Genomic DNA, 7,475 nt, shown 5'->3' with positions numbered 1-7,475 from the left:
TGACCCTGGATCTATGTTTATAAAGGCAGTGATATTCCTTCCTCTCTTCCAACATTTGTGTAGCATCCTTATTTATAATAATAATAATCTTTATTGTCACAAGTAGGCTTACATTAACACTGCAATGAAGTCACTGTGAAAAGCCCCTAGTTGCCACATTCCAGCACCTGTTCGGGTACACAGAGGGAGAATTCAGAATGTCCAATTCACCTAACAGCACGTCTTTCGGGACTTATGGGAGGAAACCGGAGCACCCGGAGGACACCCACGCAGACACAGGGAGAACGTGCAGACTCCACACAGACAGTGACCCAAGCCGGGAATCGAACCTGGGACCCTGGTGCAGTGAAGCAACAGTTCTAACCACTGTGCAGCCCACAGTAAAATGCTCGAGGCGCTTCATAGGAGCATCATCAAACGACATTGCACACCAAGCCGTAGAAGGCAACATTAGGAAAAACAACCAAAGGTTTTGTTAATGGTTGGTTTTAATGAGTGCACCACAGAAGGTGGGAGGGTCAAAGGTTTTTTTTGGGGGGGGGGGGTGGTGGGTAGCGGGAGGGAGGAGTTCTAAAGTTTAGGATTTCAACAGCTTAAAGTCACAGCCCAATGGAAGGAGGTGCACTTGTGGTCAGAATTGCAGGAGCATAAGGATCTGAGAGGGTTGTACAGCTACAGAGGTGGGGAGCAGTCAGGGAGGGATTAGACAATTATGCCCTGTTTGAACAATTTTCAAAGTTTTGTTGTAGTTCTGATTGTGTTTGTTAACTATGAAATCTTTAATAAAATAAATATTACTTTAAAAAGAAATAAAAATAGTCCTGTTGCAGATCATGAAACAATGCAATTCAGCGAGCACATGGATAATAGGTGAAAGGGACACGGCAAGATTTTGGAAATGGGCAACAGGGGGTGAGTTCTGTATTTGAAAAGCCTGCCAAACTATCTAGGATCAAATGTAAAAAGTGATTGCATGGGCACTTGAGGGTTGTGGAACACACTCTGAACAAGCAGTCAATATCTTTGATGGAGATTTCTTAATGCTGTTTGAAACTTCTTTTGTATTTCAAATCAATTGATAATTTTTGACTGAGAATAACAGGATAATATTAAAATTGTAAAACCCCACTTCACTTAATCAGGACTATTGAATGTGACCATTATTAGCATGGTTTATAATCAACACAGATGATTTTCTGGCTCAATATTTTAGCTGGCAACGAACAGAATGGACGGCAATAGAAACAACACTGAAGCAAATGAAGGTTTTTGTGAATTTGCATAATGGTTGCTGAGAGCCGAACATATTAATTCTGAGCATTAGGCCACTCGCCCCCTCAAGCCTGCTCTCCCACTCAATAAGATCATGGATAATCGGATTGTAACTTCAACCCCACATTCCTGCCCAACTCCAATAACCTTTCACCTCCCCCCTTGTTAATCAAGAATCTATCTAGTTCTGCCTTTAAAATATTCAAAGACTCTGCTTCCACTGCTTTTTGAGGGACAGAATTCCAAAGACTACCCGGAGAGAAAATATCCTCATCTCCATCTTTTATGAGCAACCGCTTATTTTTAAGACGCGACCCCTAGTTCTAGATTCTCCAGCAAGAGGAAATATCCACTCCTCATCCACCCTGTCAAGACCCCTCAGGATCTGGTTTTGATCAAATCGCCTCTTACTCTTCTAAATTCCAGTGGATACAAACCATGGGCGTCATTCTCCGACCCCCCAGCGGGTCGGAGAATGGCCGTTGGCCGCCGTGAATCCCGCCCCCGCCGGTTGCCGAAGTCTCCGAAGGGAGAAAAGTCGGCGGGGCGTTAATGGCGCCGCTGACGTCGGAGAATGGCATGGGTCTGCGCAAGGCAGCCGATTTTGGGCCTGCCGATATTGTCCCTTCCGGATGGGCCGAAGTCCCGTCGACGTGATGACCGGTCACGTCGACGTAAATCAAACCTCCTTTTCATCGGCGTGACCCGGTGTTCCAGGCTCACGCCGACCAGCGTGGAGGTGAGTGACGGCCTGGGGGGTTGGCTGCTGGGCAGGCGATGGCGTGGCCGCAGTCTGAATGTGTGGGGAGAGGTGTGTCTCGGGTTGTGTGTGTGTGTGTGCGCGGCGGGGGGGGGGTTAGAGTGGGCTGGGCTCCGGGCGAGCGCTGGGAGGGGGGTCCGTGCCGGGGAGGGGGATGGGGGGGGGGGTCCGTGCCGGGGAGGAGGATGGGGGGGGGGGTCCGTGCCGGGGAGGAGGTTGGGGTCCGTGCCGGGGAGGGGGATGGGGGGGTCCGTGCCGGGGAGGAGGATGGGGGGGGTCCGTGCCGGAGAGGAGGTTGGGGTCCGTGCCGGGGAGGGGGATGGGGGGGTCCGTGCCGGGGAGGAGGATGGGGGGGGGGTCTGTGCCGGGAAGGAGGTTGGGGTCCGTGCCGGGGAGGAGGATGGGGGGGTCTGTGCCGGGGAGGGGGTGGGGGGGGGGGGGGTCCGTGCCGGGGAGGGGGATGGGGTGTCCGTGCCGGGGAGGGGGATGGGGGGGGTCCGTGCCGGGGAGGGGGATGGGGGGTCCGTGCCGGGGAGGAGGTTGGGGTCCGTGCCGGGGTGAGGGATGGGGGGGTCCGTGCCGGGGAGGAGGATGGGGGGGGGGTCCGTGCCGGGGAGGAGGTTGGGGTCTGTGCCGGGGAGGGGGATAGGGGGGTCCGTGCCGGGGAGGAGGATGGGGGGGGGTCCGTGCCGGGGAGGAGGTTGGGGTCCGTGCCGGGGAGGAGGATTGGGGGGTCTGTGCCGGGGAGGGGGATGGGAGGGGGTCCGTGCCGGGGAGGGGGATGGGGTGTCCGTGCCGGGGAGGGGGATGGGGGGGGTCCGTGCCGGGGAGGGGGATGGGGGGTCCATGCCGGGGAGGAGGTTGGGGTCCGTGCCGGGGAGGGGGATGGGGGGGTCCGTGCCGGGGAGGGGGGGGGGGGGTCCGTGCCGGGGAGGAGATTGGGGTCCGTGCCGGGGAGGGGGATGAGGTGGTCCGTGCCGGGGAGGAGGTTGGGGTCCGTGCCGGGGTGAGGGATGGGGGGGGTCCATGCCGGGGAGGAGGATGGGGGGGAGGGTCCGTGCCGGGGAGGAGGTTGGGGTCCGTGCCGGGGAGGGGGATAGGAGTGTCCGTGCCGGGGAGGAGGATGGGGGGGGGTCCGTGGCGGGGAGGAGGTTGGGGTCCGTGCTGGGGAGGGGGATGGGGGGGTCCGTGCCGGGGAGGGGGATGGGGGGGGGGGGTCCGTGCCGGGGAGGGGGATCCGTTCCGGGGAGGAGGATGGGTGGGTCCGTGCCGGGGAGGGGGATGGGGGGGGGGGGGTCCGTGCCGGGGAGGGGGGGTGCGAGGGCAAGAGAGTTGGTCCACCTGGCCAGGTGCCAGCCTCCAACAGTTGGACCCATGCGGTCCATGCCACCTGGCTGGGGGGAAGGAGGGGATATGGGCAATGATGACATGTCGTCGTCCCCCCCGTCCCCCCCCCCCAAACCAGGCCGTCATGTTTTCCGATCATCCAGCGATGTTGGCCGCCGTGGCGGCAGCCGCTAATGTCCATGTTGCCCTGGATGAGGAGGAGGAGGAGGAGCGTGCCAGAGCGTGCCCCGCAGAGGGGCAGGCGGCAGCCGCCCAGGCTGGAGGGACACCTGACTGACAGGATGAGGAGGGGGAGGAGGACGTCGCGGCCCCACGGCAACGGAGGCACCCGAGGGCGCCCCGTGTGTACCGGCCCCGGCAGTCATACCACGACCTCACGGACCGGGAATGCAGGAGGAGACTCCGGATGAGGCGGGAAACCGTGGCACACATCTGCCACCTGCTGGCACACCTGTCACCGCGTGGCACCGGCGGGGGACACCCTCTCCCCGTGTCCGTCAAGGTTACGGTGGCCCTGAACTTTTATGCAACGGGGTCATTCCAGGCACCAAGTGGGGACCTGTCCGGCATATCGCAGACATCGGTGCATCGGTGCATCCAGGCAGTGACAGATGCCCTATATGCCATTGCACACCGCTACATCCGCTTCCCCGTGGACCGGGCCAGCCAAGATGCCCGGGCCATGGGCTTCTCTGTCGTGGCCGGGTTCCCCATGGTCCAGGGCGCGATCGATGGGATGCACGTCGCCTTGCGGCCACCTGCAGATAACAGGGCCGTGTTCACCAATAGGAAGGGGACCTATTCGATGAACATACAGGTGGTCTGCGACCACCGCATGATGATCCTGCAAGTCTGCGCCTGTTACCCAGGCAGTGTACACGACTCATACGTGTTGTCGCGGTCATCCATCCCCAGCATGTACGAGGGACGCCATCCCCGGCTGAGGGGCTGGTTGCTGGGCGACAGGGGCTACCCATTGCGATCGTGGCTGATGACGCCTATACGGAGGCCACGCAATGAGGCGGAGAACCGCTACAGTGATGCCCATGTAGCGACAAGGGGAGTGATAGAGAGGTGCTTTGGCATGCTGAAGATGCGTTTCAGGTGCCTGGACCTCTCTGGGGGCGCCCTCCAGTATCGGTCAGATAGGGTCGGCCGCATCATTGTGGTGTGCTGCGTCCTGCACAATATAGCCCAGCAGAGGGGCGATGTGCCGCAGGCAGAGGGGGGCGGAGTGGAGGAGCAGCAGGAAGAGGCGCAGTCCTCCCCAGATGAGGGGGATGGGGGCAATGGTCAGGGCAGACGGGGTAGACACAGGCGGGTGGCTGTCCACCGTTACCGGCTGGCCCAGCGGGCACAGGACAGACTGATAGCCGCCCGCTTCACTGACTAGATGGGTGTGGGAATCGGGTAGTATGGCTACAGACCGCACACCATGGCAACAGCCGACCACCCACTCCCCCCACCCATCCACCCACCCATCACCCTCACCCCCCTCCCCAACCCCACCCACCCCACCCGCATGCACACCCCCCCCCCCCCCATTGCCGATCCACCTGCGGCACAACGGGCCGGGCTCACACAGTTGCGGGTGGACGCGTGTCTATCGCAGGCCATGGAGGATGATGACAACCCGCCCTGCGGTGAGCTCCTGGCTCCACATCGTTGGACTATGTCTGACCCATGGCCACAGTACCACCATCCACCCGGACCATACCTGCATGCGGCTGTGACACTGCAGCGCACGGTCCCGTCCTCTGCCCGGGTGGATGTTGATGGCAGCCCAGGGGGAAGGGGGCAGACTCACCTGGGGCTGAGGTAAGACCACCCCTCACACACACACACTTGCGCTCAACGTATGTGACACCCCCGCACGCTTTGGACAGAGCACAAAGGCAGCTTCTGTAGGTGTAACATTGACTTTAATAACCAAAGGAGTTCATGCACGTGCCCTAGCCCCTAAAACTCATCTGTGCCCTGCACCCGTGCCAACTTACTCAGTGTCTAATTGTTTGGCCTTACGGACCCTTTGACTACGTCTACATGGTTCCCCAGACGGTACAGCAGAACTGGAGGTGGACTCCTGTGATTCCTGCCCTCTGACACGGGTTCCCTTTGGCGGCCGTTTCCTGGGGTGTCCTGGCCTAGATGGGCCAGGCTGCGGCCCGGGAGACTGGGATGGCGAGCTGCCAGCCTGTCCTGCCCATTGCCCACCCGATGCACCTGGGACGGAAGGGGGGGGGAGTCCGAGGTGTCGCGGTGTTCCGGGACCTCCCCTACAGGGGGAGCCGGGACGGACCACACCACCTCCTCCTCCCGCGGGGTGCCTGATGGCCCCCAGGCCTCTACATGGGTGGGGGATGCGAACGGGCTGGCCATCCGACGCCCCCCCGACATCTGGCGCTGCTAGCCCTGGAGGCCCGTGCTGGTATTGACAGGGGTCTGCAGGTTTGCAGCCATGGAGCCCAGGGGGTTGGCAAACCCTGTCTGTGACTGTGCGACGCCGGCTCGCACATGGCCACTGGCACCGATGCCCTCAGCGATGGCCTGCTGACACTGGGCCATGGCCTGCAGAGACTGGGCCATGGCCTGCAGAGACTGGGCTATGGCCTGCTGAGACTGGGCTATGGTGTTGAGCGCCTCTGCCATCTGGCGCTGGCACTGGCTCATGGCCTCCTGTGAGAGGGCAGCCGTGTCCTGGGCCACAGACGCCGCCTGCACGGAAAGCCCCAGGCCTCGCAAACCGTTCCCCATGTCTGACACCGTCGCACCCATTGCCTCCACCGCGGACGCCACCCGTGCGGTGTCGGCCTGGTGGCACGCATGACCGGCACCACTTCCAGCTCCTGGACGCGGGTGGACTCCTCCACCTGCGACTGCAGCCGCCGCAAGCCGGCCGTCACCCTCTTCGCTCGTCTCCGGGTCGGTGGTTGCATCGGATCTATGTGTGGGTGTGGAAACTCCAGGAACCCGGGATCCATCTGGGCGGCAGATGTTCACTTGGGCTGGGCTGCCCTCCGACCGCCCGGCCCCTCTGCTGCTCCTACCTCCACCTGCTGTACCGGGACGGCTGTGTTGTGCGCACCAGTGAGTGTACCAGACGCCTCATCACTAAAGTGCCCAACCGAGGTGAGTGTTTCTGCGATGGTGGAGGGTGTTGGTGACAGCAGTGGCGTTGTGTCGTGCTCTTCGTCCCACTCTGAGTCCATGGCACTTTGGGGTGGGGGTTCGTCTCCACCCATCCACTCTGAGTCACTGTCCGGTATTTCGTCTTCCTGGGTAGGGGTGTCCCGGGTAGGGGTGTCCTGGGTAGTGCTGTCCCGGGTAGGGGTGTCCTGGGTAGTGGTGTCCTGGGTAGTGGTGTCCTGGGTAGTGGTGACCTGGGTAGTGGTGCCCTGGGTAGTAGTGTCCTGGGTAGTGGTGTTCTGGGTAGTGGTGTCCTGGGTAGTGGTGTCCTGGGTAGGGGTGTCCCGGGTAGTGGTGTCCTGGGTAGTGGTGTCCTGGGTAGTGGTGTCCTGGGTAGTGGTGTCCTGGCTCGGATGCGACGGGGGCCTGTGGCTGCCCCCCTCATCGCTGGGTGGTCGCTCCCGCACGTGACGGGGGTGTCATCTCCCTGTTGCTCCAGGTCTCTCCGTCTCCCGTGGTGTGCGAGGGGCACGGTAGCATTGTGGATAGCACAATTGCGTCACAGATCCAGGGTCCCAGGTTCGATTCCCGGCTTGTGTCAGTGTGCGGAGTCTGCACATCCTCCCCGTGTGTGCGTGAGTTTCCTCCGGGTGCTCCGGTTTCCTCCCACAGTCCAAAGATGTGCAGGTTAGGTGGATTGGCCATGATAAATTGCCCTTAGTGTTGGATGGGGTTACTGGGTTATGGGGATAGGGTGGAGGTGTGGGCTTGGGTCGGGTGCCCTTTCCAAGAGCAGGTGCAGACTCGATGGGCCGAGTGGCCTCCTGCACTGTAGATTCTATGATACACAAACTGTACCAGAAAGTGCTGTCAGCTGGAATTACGTTGCTTGACTGGATGTTTAATTGAACAGTTAACCATCAACTGCTAATATGTGCAATAAGTGATGGAAATCCTAAAACCTCTAACC

Source organism: Scyliorhinus torazame, chromosome 2 (assembly GCF_047496885.1).
Source record: "Scyliorhinus torazame isolate Kashiwa2021f chromosome 2, sScyTor2.1, whole genome shotgun sequence".
Classification (NCBI taxonomy): domain Eukaryota; kingdom Metazoa; phylum Chordata; class Chondrichthyes; order Carcharhiniformes; family Scyliorhinidae; genus Scyliorhinus; species Scyliorhinus torazame.
Note: the sequence above shows the minus strand (reverse complement) of the source record.